Genomic DNA, 15,674 nt, shown 5'->3' with positions numbered 1-15,674 from the left:
ATAAATTAAAAAATGTTTAATTGGGACATAATTGACATAACATTATATTGCTTTCAGGTATGGAATATGATGACTTGATATTTGTATATCGCGAAATGATCACCACAAGAAGCACAGTTAAGATCCAACCCCTTACATAGCTACAAAAGGTTTTTCTTATGATGAGAATTTTCAAGATCTACTCTCCTAGCTACTTTCAAATATGCAATATAGTAATTATTAGCTATAGTTGCCAGGCTGTACATTACGTCTCCATGACTTACTCGTTTCATAACTGGGAATTTGTACCTGTTGATCCCTTCCCCCATTTTGCCCACAATCCCCACCCCCACCTCAGGTGACCACCAATCTGTTCTCTATAAACATCTGCTCAGTTTTCTGGTTTGGGTTTCTATTTTTAGATTCTGTGTATAAATGAAATTATATGGTATTTATCTTCTTTATTTTCTGACTTATTTCATTTAGCAGAAGGCCCTCAAGGTCCATCCATGTTGTCACAAATTATCCTGCTTTGTTTTTTAAATTTTTAACCATATTTCACTATACATTTCAGTGATACTAAGTAAATTCACATTGTTGTACAACTCTTACCACTATCCATCTCTTGGATTTTTCGCCTTCTTAAACTGAAACTCTGACCTCATTAAACACTAACTCCCCCTCCCCCCCATCTCCAACCCCTGGCATCTCTTGATGTACTTTCTGACTATGAATTTGACCATTCTAGGTACCTCATATAAGTGAAATTAAACCGTATTTGTCTGCACATAATGGATATTGGAATTCCTGCTTTCTTTTCTCCATGGCATTTACTACCATGCTGTTGTTTAGTCACTAAGTCATGTCCAACTCTTTTCCAACCCCCACAGACTACAGTCCTCCAGGCTCCTCTGTCCTTGGGATTCTCCAGGCAAGAATACTGGAGTGGGTTGCCATTTCCTCCTCCAGGGGATCTTCCTGACCCAGGGGTTGAACCTGTGTCTCCTGCTTGGCAGGTGGATTCTTTACCCCTGAGCCACCTGGAAGCCCCTACTCCTATATAACAGGATATAAAATGGAATTTCCACTGAGTGCCTCAGACTCTATTGCATGAGACCAAATCAACATGCAAGTTTTTAAAGGATTTCACTAAAAGCCCGTGAATGCCTCACTCTCGTTTAGTCATAGAGACTATGGATATTAGGAGAATGATTTACGGAGATTTTTAGAGAGAAGCATGAATGTGCTGTGAGCTTCCCTCATAGGAGAAGAGCAGGGGGATTGCATAGTACCTCGACCCTCAAGAGAAGGGCATCGATGGGAATCCCCAAAAGTGTGGTGTATATCTCCTGCAGTTGAAGGACACGTGCCGATGGAGGAGATGACGGAGAGGCGGCAGCATAGGCTGCCTGCACTTCCAGAGTGTGTCGGGACAAGGGATGTATGAGGCGGGCCAAACTGTATGCAGAAGAAAACTGCATTAGTGGTATCTTACGTCTTGCTTTAAAGAATGCCTGGAGAGAAGAATAGAACGTAGCCGAATGGAGCTGGATTCCTGAGTGCTAAGGAAGTAGTAAGCGAACAGCTAGAAGAGAGACGTGTTGAGGGGATTTCTGGGAGAGATCCTACAGAGATGATGGGAGGTTGCGGCCTCTGAAAGCTCAAAGCACGTCTCTAAGGAAAGGTTTGACTTCAATCTGTGCCTTAAGCACAAAGCCAGTTTGAGCAGATGGCGCCCATCCGGTAAGAGCCTTCCTGCTCCCTTTTCCTCCTGCCCAACTTCCCCACTTGATCTAGTGCCCCCCTCCGCAGCTGACCCCAGCTGGAGCTGGGAAAGAGAACGTTTCGTTCAAACTAAATTTGGAGTTGCTATTGTTTATCAGGGACTAAACCCTAGAAATGACTGAATCAAGACTGTTTGTAACTGAAAGGGATCACAGGATTTTCATTACCTCGTAATGACCAGAATAACCACCATGACAGAGAATAAAGCGGGTGGCAAGGGGCACTGTTTTAGGCAGGGGATCAGGAGAAGCCTGTCTGAGGAAATTACCCTAGTGCGGTCAGAAGACAAACCACACTGATATCTAAGCAATTTCTAAGAGTTTCCAAAGCAGAGAGAACAACAGACTTTCCTGACAGGGAGTGTGCCTGAAAGGTCAGCAGAACAGCAAGAACCCAACTTGACTGGACAGAGTAAGAAGGCAAGAGTGGAGATCATGAGGCAAGAAAGTGAGACAAGAACGGACATGGGGGGCCTTGCAGACTATGGTGAGGAGTTTGGTTTCTCTTCTAAGGGGGATGGAAGATTTATAGAGGGCAGGAGAGTTGACCCAACATGAGCTGAATGTGTAAGTGGTACCAGACCTAATCCTACCCAATCACCATTTTCTATCCCTCTCACACATTGAATGATTTGAGGGTGGGTACATTGCCCAAACTGGGCCAAATTAGGATCAGTTTGGGGATTTGTGTTTCACTTTTGGTAAAGAGTTGCCCTCTTTTCCCCTGAGGTTGCTAAGCCAATAGGATATAAGGGCCACCATCCTCAGGGAGCCCTATCTGAGAATGACACCAAAACCAAGGAAAACAGACCCCAGGAGGGAAAGAAAAAGTGACAGAGGAACCAAATTTTAATGACATATTGTGAGCCCTTGAGTGTGGTGAGCCTAAATATATAACCCTGGATTTATCAGCTTTGAAAACAGATATATTTCCTTTTTTTTTTTTTTTAACTCAACAGTTTGAGTTGGGTTTCTGTCATTCTCAGTAGTTTGAGTTGGGTTTCTGTGATTAGTAAGAATTCAGATTAGTACAGACACCAAATCATTAACAATAGTTCTCTTCAGTGGTGAGACGACGGGTTATTGTTTCTTTTCCTTTTCTGCTTACATGTACTTCGTTTTTCAGTACTGACATATTTACTAGCTTTGCAATAAAAGAAAACTTAGAGGTTATTTAATGAATGGAGGGGAGAGTTAGAATGTCTTTGAGGTTGTAGAATCAACAGATAGACCCCCGTTGGCAATCTCCAATCCCTACTTCAATAATAGGGTTCCTCTGTGTGCCACGCCCCCTGCCCCCACTCAGATCACTTGCACAGTCTACTTTTAAAATCCAGCAATACAGGAACAGCACCAATGATTTCTGAAAGTCTCTGCATGTCTATAATTTTTCAGAATGACTTCTATTTCTGCATGGATCATAATTGTACTCCAGTTAAAGCTGATGTTGGTGTTATATTTTTCTTTGCAAGAGGAAAGTGTGAAACATGAGAAATTCTTTTCTTTCCTGAAGATATTCTTACACTTACAGAAAAAAGAAAAGAAGGCTATTGATAAGACTTTAGACATTCATGGCCAGAAACTCCATGGTGAGCATGTTCCAAGTATAAAGAACAAAGATAAATGGGCTTCACTTGCTGTTGGAGGGAGTTGTTCACCTTAAGAAAAAACTCTGGCTCCTCAGTCAAGTGATGCTATTACCAGAGTGATGGAATTAATCTTGGGACTGAATCCTCTGGGGTTCCTTAGGATATGGTCTGGATCTTTCTGGAAGGTTGGGCATCAATTTCCTAGGCCTGGGACACCACCACTAACCCCACCCCAAGTACTTCTTTTCAGTGATCAGTGAGTCTGTGCCGAATACAAAGGATATCTGTCAAGAGTTCATCAGTACAAGCAAAAGAAACCCTCTGGATGACTTAAGCAAAAGGGGAATTTACTTAAAGGTGAATAGTTAGCTTGGAGAACCTCTAGGAAGTCCAGATAATCAGTTTGACGGTTACCTATCTAGGAACTCCGTCAGAGTAATGCCATAAAAATGACTAGGTCAAGATCCCACTGCTGCTTCCACTGATGCTGAGCTCATACCTACAACCTCCCCACACTGCACTAGGAAAGAAGGAAGGAGGGAAGGAAGGAGGGAGGGAAGCAGGAGAGGAAGGACTATAGATCTTAGATGACAACATGGAAGCCATTTGTTGAGTATAGAGCAACGCGGTGGGGGCGCCATTTCTACCTGACTGAGGTACCGTTATTTTGGCCTCTGTTTATAGGAGATGAACTTGTATCCCAACTGATCTTCTCGGGATTTATCAAAATAGCTTTCTTTGCCTTCAAAGAAGGTATAGCAGACTGGCTTCAGCTCAAAGAGGTGAAGCCAATGCTGGCTGTAGGACGCCATGCTAGAAGGTCCCAGCAGGAAGTGAAGGGTACTAATGAGAAGAGAACCACTCATCTCGGCTAGGCTGACTTGGTATGTTTAGGGCTCCCAGTGAACCTGTAAGAAACAAATCTATCAGAAAAGTGTCACCAGCAACATCTGCTAAAGGGAAGAAAGAACATAAAGATACTGCTTGGGTTCATTATTTAGAGGAAGGAACCCTTGTGGGTGTTGGTGAAAGCTCAGGTGCTGTCCTCAGGCCAGACTGACCAACCCTCTCAGCTTCCTGCATGTGCTGAGGAAGGCAGCAACAGAGGGAGGAGGATCCCCCCACATCCAGCATCCTCCACCCTCCACCTGAGGCACGTTTTCCCTCCCACTTCAGTTAGCTGATGATCGTGTGGACCACATACTTCCTCAGAATTATCTGGGATGTTTGTGTAAATGAGAATTCCTGGCCTCGGGCCCCAAAATCTGATCCAATAGGTCTGGAATGCTTATTGTAGTGGTCATTTCACTATACATGAATCAAATCATTATGTTGTACACCTGAAACTAAAAAATGTTATTGTTAATTATATTTAAATTGTTTTCATCTGGAAATTTTTTTAAAAAGGACCTGCGTTTCACACACTCTCAAGGGGATTTTCCTGTGGTTGTTTGAGAATTACTGTCATAAATAACATGAAAAAAATTGTATAGAAGCAAATTCTTAATACAAAAATATACCAAAAACTTTTTCCAGAGTTCATGTTCATATACCAAATATAATTTCAGAAAAATGGACAAGCCCATGAATTCAGATTTGTTCCAACGTATTTTCCCTAAATTCTCTAATGAGAGTAAAATTGAACCAAATGTTCATATTATCACTTTTTCCAGAACCCCTAAATAAATGTCTAAATGAGTCATTTAGTAGCATTCAAGAAAGAGGTCAATCACATCTCTGGCAACATGTGGACAGCACACATTTCCCACTGATCCCGTATGGCAGACTCTAAGCCAAAAGGAATGAAACCACCATCAACATAAGGAGGGGAAAAGAGCCAGGTTTCTGCGGCTTCTCAAAAGGATTCACTTCCATGTATGATTCTAATAAACACATCAGTGACAAATACATGATTGGATTATATGCAAAGGTTCCCTATATGTGGAGTCAAAAGAGCTGAACTCACAGAAGTAGAGAGGTGGTGAAACTAAAGTCTGATACTGTAAAGAACAATATTGCATAAGAACTTGGAATGTCAGGTCCATGAATCAAGGTAAATAGGAGATGGCAAGAGTGAACATTGACATTTTAGGAATCAGTGAATTAAAATGAATGGGAATGGAATTTAATTCAGATGACCATTATATCCATTACTCTTGGCAAGAATTCCTTAGAAGAAATGGAATAGCTCTCACAGTCAACAAGAGTCCAAAACGCAGTACTTGGGTGCAATCTCAAAAGTGACAGAATTATCTCAGTTCGTTTCCAAAGCAAAGCATTCAATACCACAGTAATCCAAGCACTAATGTTGAAGTTGAATGGTTCTCTGAAGACCTACAAGACTTTCTAGAACTAACACCCCAAAAATATATTCTTTTCATCATAGGGGACTGGAATGCAAAAGTAGGAAGTCTAGAGATACCTGGAGTAGCAGGCAAGTTTGGCCTTGGAGTACAAAATGAAGCAGCGTGAAGGCTAACAGAGTTTTGCCGAAGAGAACGCGCTGAGCGTAACAAACACCCTCTTCCACCAGCACGAGAGAAGACTCTACACGTGGGCGTCACCAGATGGTCAACACCACACTTAGGTTGATCATATTCTTTGCAGCCGAAGATGGAGGAGCTCTATAGAGTCAGACCAGGAGCTGACTGTGGCTCCAAGCATGAGCTCCTTATTGCCAAATTCAGACTTAAATTGAAGAAAGTAGGGAAAGCCATTACTCCATTCATGTATGACCCAAATCAAATCCTTTATGGTTATACAAAATAGCAAAAGTGACAAATAGAGTCAAGGGATTAGATCTGATAGAGTGCCTGAAGAACTATTGATGGAAGTTTGTAACATTGTACAGGAGGCAGTGATCAAAACCATCCCCAAGAAAAAGAAATTCAAAACCACTAAACAGTTGTGTGAGGAGACCTTACAAATAGCTGAGAAAAGAATAGAAGTGAAAGGTAAAGGAGAAAAGAAAAGATAAACCCATCTGAATGCAGAGTCCCAAAGAACAGCAAGGAGAGATAAGAAATGCCTCCTCAGTGATCAATGCAAAGAAATAGAGGAAAACAATAGAATGGGAAAGACTAGACATCTCTTCAAGAAAATTAGAGATACCAAGGGAACATTTCATGAAAAGATGGCCACAATAAAGTACAGAGACTGTATGGACCTAACTGAAGCAGAAGAGATTAAGAGGTAGCAAGTATACACAGAAGAACTGTGCAAAAAAGGTCTTAATGACCCAAATAACCATGATGGTGTGATCACTCACCTAGAGCCAGACACCTCTGAATACAAAGTCAAGTGGGCCTTAGGAAGCATCACTACAAATAAAGCTAGTGGAGGTGATGGAATTCAAGCTGATCTATTTCAAATCCTAAACGAGGATACTGTTAAAGTGCTGCACTCAATAAATCAGCAAATTTGGAAAATTCAGCAGTGGCCACAGAACTAGAAATGGTCAATTTTCATTCTAATCCCAAAGAAGGACAATGCCAAAAATATTCAAACTACTGCACAACTGCACTCATTTCACATGCTAGCAAAGTAAAGCTCAAAATCCTTCAAGTTGGACTTCAACAGTACGTGAATCTAGAATTTCCAGATATATGCAAGCTGGGTTTAGAAAAGGCAGAGGAACCAGAGATCAAATTGTCAACATCCATTGAATCACAGAAAAAGCAAGAGAATTCCAGAAAAACATACACTTCTGCTTCTTTGACTACACTAAAGCCTTTGACTATGTGGACACAACAAACTGTAGATTTTTAAAGAGATGGGAATACCAGACCACATTACCCATCTCCTGAGAAACCTGTATGCAGCTCAAGAAGCAACAGTTAGAACTGGACATGGAAAAATGGACTGGTTAAGAATTGGGAAAAGAGTATATCAAGGATGTATATTGTCATCCTGCTTATTTAACTTCTATGTCTGCATAGAAGTTAAATACATGTACTACATCATGTGAAATGCTGGGCTGAATGAAGCACAAGCTGGAATCAAGATTGCCAGAAGAAATATCAATAACTTCAGATATGCAGATGACACCACTCTAACGGCAGAAAGCAAAGAGGAACTAAAGCTCTCGATGAAGGTAAAGGAGAATAAAAAAGCTGGCTTAAAACTCAGCATTCAACAGATGAATATCATGGCATCCAGTCCCACCACTTCATGGCAAATATATGGGGAAACGATGGAAACAGTGGGAGACTTTATTTTCTTGGGCTCCAAAATCACTGCAGATGGTGACTGCAGCCATGAAATTAAAAGATGTCTGCTCCTTGGAAGAAAAGCAATGACAAACCTAGATAGCACATTAAAAAGCAGAGACAGTCCAACAATAGTCCATCTCGTCAAAGCTATAGTTTTTCCAGTAGTCATGTATTGATGTGAGAGTTGGACCATAAAGAAAGCCGAGTGCTGAGGAGCTGATGCTTTTGAACTCTGGTGTTGGAGAAGACTCTTGAGAGTCCCTTGGAAAACAAGGAGATCAAACCAGTCAAACCTAAAGGAAATCATCCCTTAGTATTCATTGGAAGGACTGATGCTGAAGCTCCAATACTCTGGTTACCTGATGTGAAGAGCCAACTCATTGGAAAAGACCCTTATGCTGGTCAAGACTGAAGGCAGGAGGAGAAGGGGACTACAGGAGATGAGATGGTTGGATGGCATCATCAACTCAACAGACAAGAGTTTGAACAAACTCTGGGAGATGGTGAAGGACAGGGAAGCCTGATGTGCTGCAGTCCGTGGAGTCACAAAGAATCGGTCACGACGGAGGGACTGCACAACAAACAAGAGTAGAGCGGTCATTGCCGTGGGCTGGGGTCAGGGCAATGTGAGATGCTGGTCCGAGGGCATAAATTTTCCGTTATAAGATGGCTATGAGGACTTCCTGAGTGGTCCAGTGGTTAAGAATCCACTCACGCAGGGGACACAGATTTGATCCCTGATATGGGAAGATCCCACATGCCATGGGGCAACTAAGCCCATGTGCCACAACTGAAACCTGTGTGTCTGGCACCTGTGTTCCACAACAAGAGAAAACACCACAATGAAAAGCCCGTGCACCACAACTAGCGAGGGTAGCCCCTGCTCACTCAACTAGAGAAAGCCCGCACGCAGCAACAAAGACCGAGTGCAACCAAACTTAAACAGGCAAATAAATAAAATTAAAAAGATAAGACGAATGTAAGTTTCTGGGGATCTAATGTGCAGCATGGTGACTATAGTTAGTCATAGCTAGTGCCGGGGTAAAGAATCTGCCTGCAATGCAGGAGACAGAGGAGATGCGGGTTCGACCCCTGGGTCAGGAAGATTCCCTGGAGAAGGAGATGGCAACTCATTCCAGTATTCTTGCCTGGAGAATCCCATGGACAGAGGAACCTGGCGGGTCACAAAAGGGTCAGACACAACAGAGCACACGACGTATTATGTACTTAAAACTGCTAAGAGAGACGATCTTATGTGTCCTCACCACATACACAAAAAGCAAACTATGTGAGATGACAGACAGGTTAATTAGTTTGATTGTGGTAGTCATTTCACAATGGATACTTACGTAAAACATGGCATTGTACACCTTAAACATGTACATTTTTACATCAATTGTACCCCAATAAATCTGGGAGAAAATATCTTTTAAAATTTTACAGTCCACTATATTGATTTTGACCCTGTTCTATTTCACACCAGATTAACTTTGGAGGAATTCAGTGGAGTTTGGCAGACACGCTTTGAGGGTGATAAAAAGAAACCTAGCTTCTGTGGTGTCATTCTTTAACGTGAGCTATAAAATACTGTGGGGGTGGGGGTAGCATGTCTATTCTCCATATAGAGTTGAAAAAGACTTAAGCCAAGTGATCCAAGAATAAGAAAATATAAATCTTGAAATGTATGTGCAGGGTTTGAAAATGGACCCCTCTTACAAGTACTGTACAATATGGTCAAGTTTTAAGGGAAGAAGAAAAGACCGGGCTTAATGAATCCACCTCCTCTAAAGAGATTGGTCCCCTCGATTTCCATTTCATCGTCATGACAACTAGTATTCCATCATTGCCATAGTAACCAGCTGAATAGCGTTAGTCTAAAGACATGTTGTCTGATTTGGTGATCAGTGGAAGCCATTAGGTGCCTCACAACAATGCTGCAAAGGGTGTTCTTCCATCACGTTGACCCATTTCTAGCCTTCCAATGTGTTTCAGTTCTCCTGTATGTTTCTCTAAACCAAATAGTTTTTTTTGGAATGAGACCCTTTCAAGAAGTGTATAACAATTACACTCCCCTATGCCACTGCTCCATTTGAGACCATGTGTTTTCTCATTTTCCAAAGTGTGGTAATAGCTGACAGATACTCCCTTCACCATGCCTCACAGTTTAAAGACAACATTCCCTCTGCTGAAGCAACAAGGCACGCCGCCCACATCTAAACCAGATGTTGGTTACTGGTGACAACAAGCTGTCTTCTTTGTTTGACGAGGTCACTGACAAGCTGAACTACAAGGAAATTTGAGGCTGGGGAGTGCCACTCCTGTAAAATAACAGACTCAGGGGGGAGGACTCATGCATGTGGCAGCACTCTTATTTACATATGCACATAAACTACGACTTGCAACACAAAAATGGTTTTTAAAAAATGTCCTTTCGAAAAGCTGTTGAGTTTTTAAAAGATAAACATTTTCCAGCTGATATTCTTGCTTGGTGCTTGCTCAAAGCAGACTGCCTATGTATTCATGAGCCTTCCTGGCATGCTCTTGGAAGCAGAGATACCTTGAGAAATCTATTCCAGCCCCAGCCTACCCTCCTCTCTAGCTGGTCCAGGCTTTTGTTTACTGTTGGGAAACTTCCTTGATGTTTTCCAGCTCTGAGCTCTCATAAAATATTGGAAACTACCAGTGGATAACACCAAAGCTGCAAAGGGAGGAGCCTGAAAGTGCAATGTAGTTGGAAGGTGAGGAGTTGGGGAAGGGAGGAGGAGGACTTGTCTCCAAAATGGGTTTGCAGAACATGCATAACTGAATGTTACAGACCAAGGAAAATAGTTTTCTCAAGAAGTCTTGATTAATTCAACAAATAGTTCAAAGCACCTGCCACCCAGCAGAACTCTTCCAGACCCTGAGACACAGAAGTGAACAGATGATGACCTCAGCATTTGTGAAGTTATATTCATGGTTTACATGTTAGGTCGGTGCAAAAGTAATTGCAGTTTTGCATTGTTGAACTTTGCCATTTGATATTGGGATGCGTTCTTAAATGTGGTTATGTTATACATCATGTTAATGAGCATTTCTCGCTTTATGTTTTTTGCTAATGACTTATTACTTACTGTTAATTTTATATTTATTTTAGACTATAGAACTGATGTTAGACATAAAGCAAATTCGAGTGATTTTTTTGTTCGGGTTCAAAATGCATCATAAAGCAGCAGAGACAACTCACAATATCAACAATGCATTTGGTCCAGGAACTGCTAATGAAAGTACAGTGCAGTGGTGGTTCAAAAAGTTTTGCAGAGGAGACAAGAGCCTTGAAGATGAGGAGCGTAGTGGCTGGCCATCGGAAGTGGACAACGACCGACGGAGAGCAATCACCAGAGCTGATCCTCTTACAACTACACTAGACATTGTCGAAGAACTCGGCATCGACGAGTCTACGGTCATTTGACTTTTGAAGCAAATCGGTAAGGTGAAAGAGTTCAGTAACTGGTGCCTCAAGAGCTGACCAAAAATTAAATAAATCGTTGTTTCGAAGTGTCGTCTTCTCTTATTCTACGCAGCAATACTGAACCATTTCTCACTCGGATTGTGATGTGCTACAAAAAATGTATTTCAAACAATGATTGGCGACAACCAGCTCAGTGGCTGGACCGAGAAGAATCTCCAAAGTGCTTCTCAAAGTCAAACTTGCACCAAAACAAGGTCATGGTCCCTGTTTGGTGGTCTGCTACCCATCTGATCCACCACAACTTTCTGAATCCCAGTGACACCATTACATCTGAGAAGTATGCTCAGCAAATCAGTGAGATGCACTGAAAACTGCAATGCCTGCAGCTGGCACTGGTCAACAGAAAGGGCCCGATTCTTCTCCATGACAATGCCTGATCACACATTGTACAACCAGTGCTTCAAAAGTTGAACTAATTGGGCTATGATGGTGGCGTTTGCTCATCCACTGTATGCACCCTTCCTCTCACCAACCGACTACCAGTTCAAGCGTCTCAACTTTTTGCAGGCAAAACACTTCTACAACCAGCAGGAGGGAGAAAATGCTTTCCAAGAGTTCTTTGAATCCCAAAGCATGGATTTTTTTTTTTTTTTTTTTTTTTTGCTATAGGAATAAACTTATTTCTCATTGGCAAAATTGTGTTGATTGTAATGGTTACTATTTTGATTAATAAAGATGTGCTTGAGTCTAGTTACAGTCATTAAAAATTCATGGTATGAAACCACAGTTTATTTTGTACCAGCCTAATAAGATTGAGAAAATGGCAAGAATTGCTAACCAAGAGCAGAACTCTTTTGTGGCAGATGATGGAAATTATGAGAGAGCCCCAACCCTGAACCTTACTAGGTACTGCCACATGTACATGGGATGTACATGTCACACCCCAGCCTTTGTGCTAAAAGCACAAAGATTAACAAAAACAGGCTCTCTAGCCTCAGGAAGTTTACAGAACAGAGAAGGTGAGAGCTGCTTAGGAATGAAATGACCATTTATAACAGAAATCAGGGCACGGAAAAGAAAAGGAACTGAAGAGCCCTCAGCCAAAGGAGATTGAGCAAGGTGGGGCAGAGAAGGGGCCAAGACTTCTGGAGGAAGTGATGATTGGGATGAGGGCTGGAGGATGAAGGGATGATGGGGTGACACAGGGTGGAGTGTAAGGAAGAGCATTCAAGACACAAGGCACAGCGTGGATTGTCCCAGGGCCCAAAAAGAACCCCTGGAAGAACGAGTGGGATGAGGCTGAGGAAGGGAGCAGGGTGCATGGCCCTGACAACACCCAAACTGCAGTATTTACTAAAAAATTAAGTAAAAAAAATGGTTTAGCTCTTTAAACCATGTTTTTGATACTAAGAACTCACCCCTTAATTAATTTAATATAGTTCTACTTTAAAACTATGCATGGAAAATAATTCTTTGCTTTTGGTTGGGGATTGTAATAAAGGGAATTCAGTTTGGTTTGGGACTAGAATAAAGAAGGTTTCAATTCAACAAACAGTTCTCAAGCACCATCTACATGGCTGGCACTAGTTGAAAAGAGATACCAGACCAGTCAGATGGCCCTCAGGGTCTATTCATACATCCAGAACTATACAAAACCATCTAGGACATTCAGAAAATAACCAAAGAGAGAGATGCATGCATGGGGCAACATTCACTGAACATTTGCATCTAGCTGAACTTGAGAAACCTGTATGCAGGTCAGGAAGCAACAGTTAGAACTGGACATGGAACAACAGACTGGTTCCAAATAGGAAAAGGAGTATGTCAAGGCTCTATATTGTCACCCTGCTTATTTAACTTATATGCAGAGTACATCATGAGAAATGCTGGACTGGAAGAAGCACAAGCTGGAATCAAGATTGCCGGGAGAAATATCAATCACCTCAGATATGCAAATGACACCACCCTTATGGCAGAAAGTGAAGAAGAACTAAAGAGCCCCTTGATGAAACTGAAAGAGGAGAGTGAAAAAGTTGGCTTAAAGCTCAACATTCAGAAAACTAAGATTATGGCATCCGGTCCCATTGCTTCATGGCAAATAGATGGGGAAACAGGGGAAACGGTGACTGACTTTATTTTTGGGGGGTCCATAATCACTGCAGATGGTGATTGAAGCCATGAAATTAAAAGATGCTTACTCTTTGGAAGGAAAGTTATGACCAACCTAGACAGCATATTAAAAAGCAGAGACATTACTTTGCCAACAAAGGTCCATCTAGTCAAGGCTATGGTTTTTCCAGTGGTCATGTATGGATGTGAGAGTTGGACTATAAAGAAAGCTGAGTGCTGAAGAATTGATACTTTTGAACTGTGGTGTTGGAGAAAACTCTTGAGAGTCCCTTGGACTGCAAGGAGATCCAACCATCCTAAAGGAGATCAGTCCTGGGTGTTCATTGGAAGGACTGATGCTGAAGCTGAAACTCCAATACTTTGGCCACCTCATGGGAAGAGCTGACTCATTTTGAAAAGACCCTGAAGCTGGGAAAGATTGAGGGCAGGAGGAGAAGGGGACAACAGAGGATGAGATGGTTGGATGGCATGACCGACTCAATGGACATGAGTTTGAGTAAATTCTGGGAGTTGGTAATGGACGGGGAGGCCTGGCGTGCTGCGGTTCATGGGGTCACAAAGAGTCAGACACGACTGAGTGACTCAACTGAACTGAGGGCCTCAAAATTGTAAACTTCTTCAAGGCAAGGCATGTCTTACTCACCCCTGTAACCTGGAGTACTTAACAATATAAAGAAGTAGTTAGAAATTCAGGTCATGGAGTCAGATAAGGGCAGATTCTAGGCCCAGCGTTGTTTCCTTACTAGCAGTATAACTTTGGGCAAGTTATTTAACTATTCTGTGCCCCAGTTTGTCTACCTGAAAAATGAGATTAGTTTCCTATCAAATGTGATGGTAGGAAGATTAAGATAGAGCACATAAAGCTTTGCACAGAGCCAAATTCATAGTAAGCACTCAAGAAAGGTTAGCCATCGTTGTTAGTTCACTGTTGTAGGAAACCAGGGGTTCAAAATATCTGCTGAGAAAATTCCCTGGCGGTCCAGTGGTTAGGACTCAGCACCTTCACTGCTGAGGTCTGGGTTCAATCCCCAGTCCAGGAACTAAGATTTCCACAAGCCGAGCGACACAGCAAAAAAAAAAAAGTGCTGAATTACCGAAGATCAGGATTTTATTCTCAGCTCTGTTCAAAGCCTTCAAAAAATTTCTGCTTTTTTCCCTTATGGTAAAGAATTTATTAATAGTGGTTTCCTATGTAACCACAAGAGGAGGATAAATTCATTTTAAAGGCATATGTGAGAATAGAAATTGATGGACAGCTAGTGACAGAGAACGGGTTGTTCTTAACATCTTAAGAGAACAACTACACTCACAAAGAATGAGGTAAGAGTTTGGGATTATGCCCAATATTGAAAAAATTCAGTAACTATTGAGAGGAGCCCTTTGACACAGTTAGAACAGAGTACCATCCAAGAGAAACCCTCTGACCCAAGATAAGGAATAACACAAGCAGAATGACTAATATTAGCAGACTGCATTCAGTCTCCTTATGGCCATTTAAAACTGAAAAGACTATTGGCAAATGTTTATCATCATTACTGTTAATAATTATTACTTTGCCTATATAGTCATCACTTAAATATGACAGAATAACTAAGGTTCCACAATTCATACAAACACAGCAAGGTAGAGACAGAGGATCCGAGCTGAATTCTCCAACACGCTTCTTCACAAAGGCATAGTTTCTGCTAAATACATGAGTCAAAGCAAAGGAACAAGCAATACCACAAACTCAATTTTCTCATTGCAAGGGGGAACACCCTTTGTGGATTGGTTTTATAGAGTCTCAGAATTTTCAGTTTGGAAGAAATTTTACAAGACCCTATAGATTAACTTCTAATCTATGGGATCACTATCCTGCTGGAATAAAAAGGGAGAAAGGGAGGATTACATACAGGGAGGAAGAGGTTCAGGGATAAAATCAGAATCTTGCAACTCATTACTTACCTAATTCTGTGTCCCCTCCCAGGCCGACTTCAAACCATGGATAGCTACTGGGTGGGAGTTTTCGCCGGGTATAGAGAAGCCATACTGTAGTCAAGGCCTCAATGGGTTCATTCTGTCTTCAATAATAACTCGAGTACTACCCTGGAAACTGTGTGTTAGATAATCCAGACCCACACCCAGGACTGTGATTTACACAGCCTTCTTAACCAGTTACCTGGATAAGGCCATATGCTGCACAATCATTGTGGGCCAATGGACATCGTTCTGAACGTTTATTGGAAGGCCCAGTAGGTAACCTACTTTGTTATAAATGTTCAAATCAGGATAAAGGATATTCAACACATGACACTCAGTAAGAGTATTAAGTGAATAAAATGGGTGTTTCTTCCCTTACTAATTTCTATGCTGTTAAATTTCCCTGATGAACAGTTCTCCATTGGAACTTCCCTTCTTCCCTCCCTTTCAAAATCCTCCCTCCCACAAAATACAACATGTTTCAAACTACAGAAGATCTCATAGTCTAATGAGTGAAAAAAGACATTTACTCCCTCATGAAGGTTTGAAGTATCACAGCATTGCCAGTCAC

The 15,674-nt window shown here is 41.7% G+C and overlaps 1 pseudogene; it reads left to right on the top strand.

The window, feature by feature from the left end:
* Positions 1–1,351: 1,351 nt before the first annotated feature.
* LOC139030897 (histone-lysine N-methyltransferase SETMAR-like) lies at positions 1,352–11,744 on the top strand (annotated as a pseudogene).
* Positions 11,745–15,674: the final 3,930 nt, after the last annotated feature.

Source organism: Odocoileus virginianus, chromosome 24 (assembly GCF_023699985.2).
Source record: "Odocoileus virginianus isolate 20LAN1187 ecotype Illinois chromosome 24, Ovbor_1.2, whole genome shotgun sequence".
Taxonomy (NCBI): Eukaryota; Metazoa; Chordata; class Mammalia; order Artiodactyla; family Cervidae; genus Odocoileus; species Odocoileus virginianus.
The sequence above is the reverse complement of the archived record's forward strand: the minus strand, read 5'-3'. Positions and strand labels throughout refer to the sequence as shown.